The sequence below is a fragment of the Sylvia atricapilla genome, chromosome 2 (genome assembly GCF_009819655.1).
Source record: "Sylvia atricapilla isolate bSylAtr1 chromosome 2, bSylAtr1.pri, whole genome shotgun sequence".
Lineage (NCBI taxonomy): Eukaryota > Metazoa > Chordata > Aves > Passeriformes > Sylviidae > Sylvia > Sylvia atricapilla.
Genome location: NC_089141.1, coordinates 107,832,360 through 107,839,945, shown reverse-complemented (window position 1 = coordinate 107,839,945; position 7,586 = coordinate 107,832,360). Strand labels below are relative to the sequence as shown.

Below are 7,586 nucleotides of genomic sequence, written 5' to 3'. Positions count from 1 at the left end.
TTCTCAGCATGACACTCCCACATCAGGAATGGGGGAAAATTCGCAGAGTAAGGCTCAGCAGGTGAGATGTTGCTCGTGTGAACGGGACGAGAAAGGACCTAGGGTACAGGGCATAAGAAGGACTGCCCAGCAGCATTGCCCCATATGGTGCTGATGTGAGGGTTACACTTCCACAGCTTCCCAGGAAGCTCTCCTGGCAGAAAGATCAGGTGTGCCACAGGTGCAGGACACCTAATGGTCTCCCTTCTTTGGGACCCTGGTAGAGCTGCTTGGCTTAGTGTGAAGGCAACCTTGTCAGGAAAGAGAGCTCCATTGATTTAAATACAAAATTACCCTCCCGCAGTTCTAATTTCCCAGGCGAGGGCCATGCAGGCTCTGAAAACATGAAAGTTGTTGATGTATTGGTTCAATTAATTTTTAAAATAAGTTTGAATGCCATTTGTTTCAAATTTGATAGAAAAGCACTGACGATTTTTGCAAGCACAGAGTGAAGTGAGCGTGGACGGGGTGTGTATTTTACATGGCCTTGAAAACAGGGCTTAAATGATGCATTCATTTAGTAGCAGACCTCTGCACAGGGATAAGTGAGGCCCGTGGTGAAAGAAAAAGACCTGAACATCTGTATTTGCTAAGTGGCACCAGCAGCAGTCAGGCAGCTCACAGAGAAGGGCAGACAAGCGGGTGTGAGGCCCTGCTGAGACTGCTGGGTCCCTGGTGCTTTTAAAAGGAAATAATAGCTTGTGGGGGAACCCTTTCTGGTGGCCTTGGCTCCCGTGACCCCCCTCTGATGTATGATATTTAAACAAGGAAATGTCAACATTGGTTTTTACACATACAGCCTCCTTCTGCTCTCCATGAAAACCACTGGCAAACCCCTAAGAGAGCTGGAGGGGAGCAGACCCCAAAAGAATCGCTCAGACCCAAATACTCTTGGCTGCAGCAGCCTGGCAAGAAGCAAGTGCAGGCTGCCACGAGTGCCTGGGCGATGTGTGCCTGCAGGTAAATCAGACACAAGAGAAGCAATCCCATCCTGCAGTATGCAGTGCTTCAATGCTGCAAGTCCGATGGTTTGAATGATTATTGCTTTTTAAAATCATAAATCACATTTTCGTACAGCCAGCGAGGATAATGTGCTGCTTACCAGAATTAAGTGCAACTCAAGGGTGTTTTGTTATAACAAAGGTGACTTCTCCGTGCTGGCTTTTCCACAGTGGGGTCAAACGGAGAGTTTGATTTGAACCCGATGACTATCTAGCAGTGGTTCTGGAAAGGAGTAATGCCCATTGTATGAGAGGATATCCATAAACTGGCCGTCAGATGTGTCTTCTGATATATGCGTCCTCTGAGGTAGGGAAGGGTAAGTCAGAGGAGAGAGGGCAAGTGTGTCGACTCACAGTAAAAACGAGGGCACGTGGAAAGTATAAAACGAAGGGAGGGCTTGCTACTAGTAGGACTTGAAGGCTGTGCTATGTGTCATGGGAAAAATGATTTAAGCTCATGGATAATTTATGATTAAAGGGGCAGATGTGGTGAATTGCCTGGTGCAAAATGCGAGATGGGGCATAAGCATAAAAGAAACTTAACCCCTTGATCCTGTGCTGTCCCCGTCTTGGTGTTGGTTTATGCAGGCTGGGCCTTGGACAGGTATTGCAGTAGCAGCCTCAAGGTTCTCATAATGTAATGTGAACTTCATCACAGTTCACCTTAGTGTAAAATGTGTAGTTACACCGGCTTTTGTGCTCAGAGGTAGTGCGAATAAGTGCATTGCAAGGCCCTAAAGCAGCTCTGTGCAAATGGAGAACATTCCTATAGGGGACCAGCTTTCCTGGGCAGGTCACAGTTACTGTCCCACTGGGAGGGACCATGGGTCAGGCCCACTAAGCTCCCCCAGTCTCCAGCATGTGCCACGACCTCTGTTAGGGCACAGATCTCAGCAAGGACAGCCTGGGAAGACAAGTGAGCTAGAAGATGGGCAGTCTGATTGACCTTGGTAGGGAAAGCACCTTTGGTCTGATGTGTGGCCACGACCAACCTGAATCTCCAACCAGAACCATAAAAAAAGACCTGTAATTGGGAGGAAACTAAATAAAGGAGTGTTGCTCAGGCGTGACTCCTGCTAGGAAGCACAGAGATAGTGCACAAAGCTGAGGCTCAGCCATTTTTTAGAATGTGTCTATCCTATGTGATTTTCTGCTTTTGAGGATACAAATAATATCAAAGAGATTGTTGGGTCAGACTATTTCATCCTTGCTGTACAAAACCAGCAGAAAGCAGTCCCAGTCACTGTTAAGGCTTTTGAGAATCTGTCTCACCCAATAATCCAGGGCGTTTTGGCTTCAACTCAGGCCACCCTCTCATGCAGAACAGAGTCCAGGCTTTGCAGCACCTGATGCAGCATCACTTACAGCCCGCCCATGCTTAATGTCCACTTTTGAGAGCAGATGTTCTTGAGGAAGGTGGATGGGCAAGGGGCTGGGGTGTGAAAGCAGACCCTTTGACATGGCTGAAAGAGCTCCCATGGGATCTCTCTGTGAGCTCTCGGGGAGGAGCGTCCCAAAACTGAGCCCCATCACTGGGGCACTGAAAGGACTGAACTACCCTGAGTCTTGGAGCAACTTAATGAGGGGCTTTGGTAGAGCAAGAGAGGAAGAGGAAAAAGAGGGAAAGGTGTAGTAAAGCTCTGTTCGTGCTTCTCTGTTCCTGTACATCCAGGGCTGGGTCCCATTCTGAGAATATGCAGATGTTGCTTCTTACAGACAAAAGAAAAAAGTATGAAGCCCTACTAAAGGCTAGGGCTGATGGAGCACTGAAAAAGCCCCAGCTAGAAAAACTAAGCTAGCTCTGCACTTTGGTCAAGTGATGCTCAGCACTGTGATTTTGATGAACAACACTAGTCTGCATGAAGACAGGTGACTTTTTAAATGGGGGTTTAATAAAGTCAGTATTGCTAAAGCTATCTGTAAAAGTAATCTGCATAGGGTTTTAAACAACTCAACCTAATGATGCCATTAGTGCTTCTGACATGAATGAGGCTGTTTGCTGCAATACTGTGTCCGGCTCTGTTGTGGTGTTTGCATGTTAAAAGTGTATGGCAAATTATATGGGATCAGAAGAGAGCTAGAGAGTGATTCAAGGTCTGGGAATTCGCATCTTATTGCAAAAGACTAAAGAAATCCCATCTATTAATTTATCCAAGAGGAGGCTATGACTTGGCTTGATCATAGTTCTTTAAGTGCCCTAAGTGTCTCTATGGGGAGATTTCTGATAGTCAAGATCTCTTTAATGTGGCAGACAAAGGCATAATGAGATCCTATGTTGGAAATGAAGCTCTATGAATTCTGAGCAGAAATAGGTACTTTTATTTTTTAAACAGTGAGGGCACATAACCACTGGAACAACTGAGGCACGCAGTGGTTTTTCCTGTTACTTAAAAGTCTTTAGAGCAAGATTGGATGCCAGGTTAAAAGCTCAGGCAGAATTTATGAGTCTGATACAAGAACGTCTGGCTGAAATTCACTGGCCCATGATATGTGGCAGGTCAGACCAGCTGATCATAACAGTCCGTTCTTGGTTTAAAAAATCTATGAATTAGGTACTTCCAGTCCCCTGAGCCCTGATATTACTGGAGGTCTCAAAGGAATGCGTTTATAAGCTTCATCATTTTAATTGTAAGCAAGCAGGGGCATTGCCTTTTACTTTTTTTTTTTTAATTAATAAACTTATTTCCAAGAGCTTGTTAGACATGGAGTTAAGCAGCTGTTAACAAACATGACAACATTTTAGAAACAGTTCAAATAATTCTCCTCTCCAGTTTGCTCAGCTTTGTTTTGCAGCAGCACAATTTCATTCATGCCACATCAACCAGTGCTTCTCTGGATGAAATAGCAAATTCCAGCAAAACGAAAAACGCAACCTCATACTTAGGGTGGGCTCCTTACGCTGTGTCCTCTTTCATGTGCATCCCTTAGTCTCACAGACACACTGCAGGTTTTCTCTCAGCACCGTGTATAAGCAGAGCAGGGAAGAAATCCATCTGTTTGCTGGTGCAGGCCCCTCAGATAGGTAGGAATCCATTGTCTGTCACGGGAGTGCTTGGCCTACAGAGCTCCTGGTTTTTTCTGAGTAAATGGCAGAGAAAGAGAAGAAGGTATTAAGGAGAGATCTGGTATTCCTGAAATTCATGCAAGCTATTAACCTCCTTGAGGTTTCATAAAATGGCTCCAGCAAACGGTCAGAATGTTTTTCTTACAGAGGAGTAGTTTTCAAGACAGCATAAACTTTCTTAATATCCTTTCAAAGGAAAAAAAAAAAAAAAGAGAGAGAGAGAGAGAAAAGAGAAAATAAGATAACAGAAAATCCCAGCCATGGCTCTTGAGAGTCTCGAAAATCATATCCACGGTTGTGTAGACACTCTAAACCTCTGATACACTCAGTGCCTCGTTAGCCTCACTTATCAAAACTGAAACAAGAGGTGCTAAGGAGCGCGGCAGAAGATGGAGTTTAAAGTCTCTCGAGGACTGCACTCCGCCGACGGGAGTCCCCAGCCCCTTAACTGTGCCCGAGCCCCGGCGGCGTTCGGTCCGCGGGCACGGAGCCACAGGGACGAGGGCTGCTCCCGGGCCGCGGGCGGGGAGGTCGGCGGGGAGCCGAGCAGCGGGGGGAAAGGTGAACCCGGAGCCGAGCGGGGCACAAACCCATTAGTCGCACATAACTTGGGAAGACGCTTGGCCTCGCCATGACAACCGGCGGCCCGAGCCGCTCCCACGTCCCGCCGCCTCCCCCGGGAGCCCCTTGCCGTGCTCTTTCCCGGCGCTCGGGGAATGCGGGGCCGGAGAGACGAGCCCGGTGCGGGTAACAAAAGGGAATGAAAGGAGCTCTGTAGCTCACTTTACACGTCCGAGAGGCGTTTTCATGCCCCGTAGTGAGAAGGGATCGTTCCGAGGAAGTTCAGATCAAAGGGGAGAGCGTCCTGGGCATTTGCATAATTGCCAGATTTCGGAGTACGGGCTGCAAGCTGGGCACCTCACCGGGGGCTGCTCTTCGCTCGCACAGGGGCTCCGGGGAGCTCCGGACAGAGCGGAGGTCGCGCCCGTGCTCCCGCGGGGACAGAAGAGAGGCCTGCCCCGGGAGGAGAGACGGAGGCGGCCAGGGGGCATCAGTGCGGGGGCGGGGCGCGCCCCGAGTGCGGTGCTGGGGCACGGCCGCGGCGCCCGACGGCAGGAAACCCTCGGGGGCTCTGGGGGGTGCGAACCGCCCGGTGCCGGCCAAGCACCTCCCGGGGGCTGCTGCCGTTGTGCAGGAGGTGGTTCCGCTGGGGATCGGCTCCCTGCTCCCCCCGGCGACATCTGCGGCGCCGAGCCAGCACGCTGCCTTCCCGGCGGCTGGCGGGTGGCTCTGGGCCGGAGGCTCGCACCGCCACCAGCGAGCGGGGATAAAGGGATTAGCGGCACGCTCGTTCCGCCGGGAGGGGGGGGGGGTTCACTTGGCGGCTCCAGCCTCCCGCCCCCCGAACGCCTCCCCCGCCGCCTGCACCACGGCCCCGCGGCGCTGCCCCCGGCCGGCCCCGGCAGCGGGGAGGCACCGGGCGCGCCCGCGGCGGCTCATTGTTCCCGTAACCAACCGGGGCTGCCGCCGGCGCCCGCGGTGCTCGGGGCGACGGGGTTCGCCGCTGCTGCTACCGGGAAGGGGATGCCCGGGGACACCCTTTTCAGCCATTTTAAAACTGCAAAGCTGCTGGCGTCTCGCCGCGGGTGCCCGTTCCCCCCTCCTCTTCGGAGCCCGTTCTACGCCGGACGATCCTGACGGAGATGCGGCGGTTCCCCCCGCCCTGAAGTCAGCTCCACCCGCACACGCCCCGCACCTGCGGTCCCGGGCGAAACTCCACCCTGCGGGAACACCGCGCTCTTCCTGAGCCCTGTCCTGGGGATGCGGCCAGTCCTGGCCCCTGCTCTCGCCCCCGTGCAGCCAGATCCTGTTCCAGCCCCAAACCGGGATGCAGCCGGAGGCTTCCCCGGCTCTGCCTTGGGCCGCTGCCAGCCCCAGGCCGGGGCGCAACCTCCCCGCGGGAGTCGCGGCTTCTCCCTGCACGGCCGGGCCCGGGGGGCTGGCCGGGCGCCAGGGAGGTGAGGTTAGCCTCGGAGCTGGCTGGCGGATGGCACGTTATTGTGAAAAGCGAAAAGCGAGCGGGGAAGGCAAATAGAAGCATGGCACCGTATAGGCTCGCCACGTGACCGAAATGTGTTTATCTCGCCCCGGAGAAGCCGGGCTGCCTGCGGAGGACAACCCTGCCTTCACGGCACAGGCACAGCTCCGTGGCCGCGGACGGTTCTGGGCCCTGCGAGAGACCACTTCTGTTTGCTTTGCTGTCGCTTCGGTCTTATCATTTGCCTTGTCATTCATCATCAACCTCTCCCGGGCTCCCTCCCCTTGCTCCCCCCACCGCCTCCCCGGGGTCAGTCGGGAAAAAGCTGGGAATCCATCTGAGTGAGACGCGGGAAGAAGGCTGGACGGTGATGTGGCTGGGTGGAGGGCGGAGGGGGGTGTGTGTGTAAGAGCAGCTGCATGCAGAACAAAGGTGCTGGAGGGTGGCTTTTGGTGCTGGAGCAGAACCTCGTAAATGGGAGATTTCCGTTCACAAGACTCCGCTTGCACAGTTTCTGTCCTGCCCTTGAACTGACAAGTGAATATCTGCATTGCAACCAGAAAGTAAATCACACCGAGCCGGCTCGGGGGGGCGCGCACGACGCCTCAGTCTGTTGCTAAGTGCAAAAAAGTGGAAGATTTCAGCTTCCCAGCGCAGCCCCGCTTCCCCGATACAGTATTTACTTTGGGCGCCCAGCGAAACGCGCTCAGTGTTTATTATGGAGAGTGCCGGGGCAAGCTCGCATTTGCGTGATTAGGAGCGAGCGGAGGAGCGGCCGTGGCGCGGAATATCAAAGCGAGACCGCCTTGGCAGGGCTCCCAGGCAGGGCTTTACTGGCACCCGCGGGATTCCGCGGGGCAGGGCGAGCGCGGCCCGGGCGGCGGCGGCTGCCGCTCCCCGCTGGCCGCCGCCGGGCGGGACGCGGGCGGGAGGGCCCTCCGCGGGAGGCCAGAAGCGAACGCGGTTCCTTGCCCTGGGCTCCGCGCTAACCAGGCGCAGCGGCCGGGCCGGGCTCTGCCCCGCCGCCTCGGCGCTTCCCGGCCGCGGCCAGCCGGCCGGTAATCTCATTAGTGCCGTCGCGTTTGGGGAGTAAAAGCGCCCGGCGTCCCCGCCCGGCCTCGGGAGAGCAGACAAAGGTCTGCGAAGCAAGGCCCTGCGGCCGTGCCGCGCCGGCCGGCCCTGTTAATGTTCAATCAGGAGCCGGAGCCGTGCTCTCCGTGCCGGGGGGGCGCCGACCCCCGCCCGCCGCTGCCGGGCAGCCCGCGACGAGGCCGGTCCAACGTAGCACGCTTGGCCGCCTTGCCCGCCAGGATATTTTCTCCCTGGAAGTTATGCTAAAATAACATTTGTGTGCACGTTAATGATTTATTTAGTGGCTAATAACGCTCACATTCTCGCTGATATTTGTCTAGGCGAAAGACCAGCTGCGAAATGCCCCGCAGCT

General features: G+C 54.4%; 1 long non-coding RNA gene across 1 annotated transcript; it reads right to left on the bottom strand.

Annotated features, from left to right (window-relative positions):
• Window positions 1-3,336: 3,336 nt before the first annotated feature.
• LOC136358151 (uncharacterized) lies at window positions 3,337-6,409 on the bottom strand. Its single transcript, XR_010743015.1, has 2 exons — window positions 5,861-6,409; window positions 3,337-4,118 (listed from the first exon to the last, which is right to left on the bottom strand). It is a non-coding gene; the product is annotated as an uncharacterized lncRNA (long non-coding RNA).
• Between the last annotated feature and the right edge of the window lie 1,177 nt (window positions 6,410-7,586).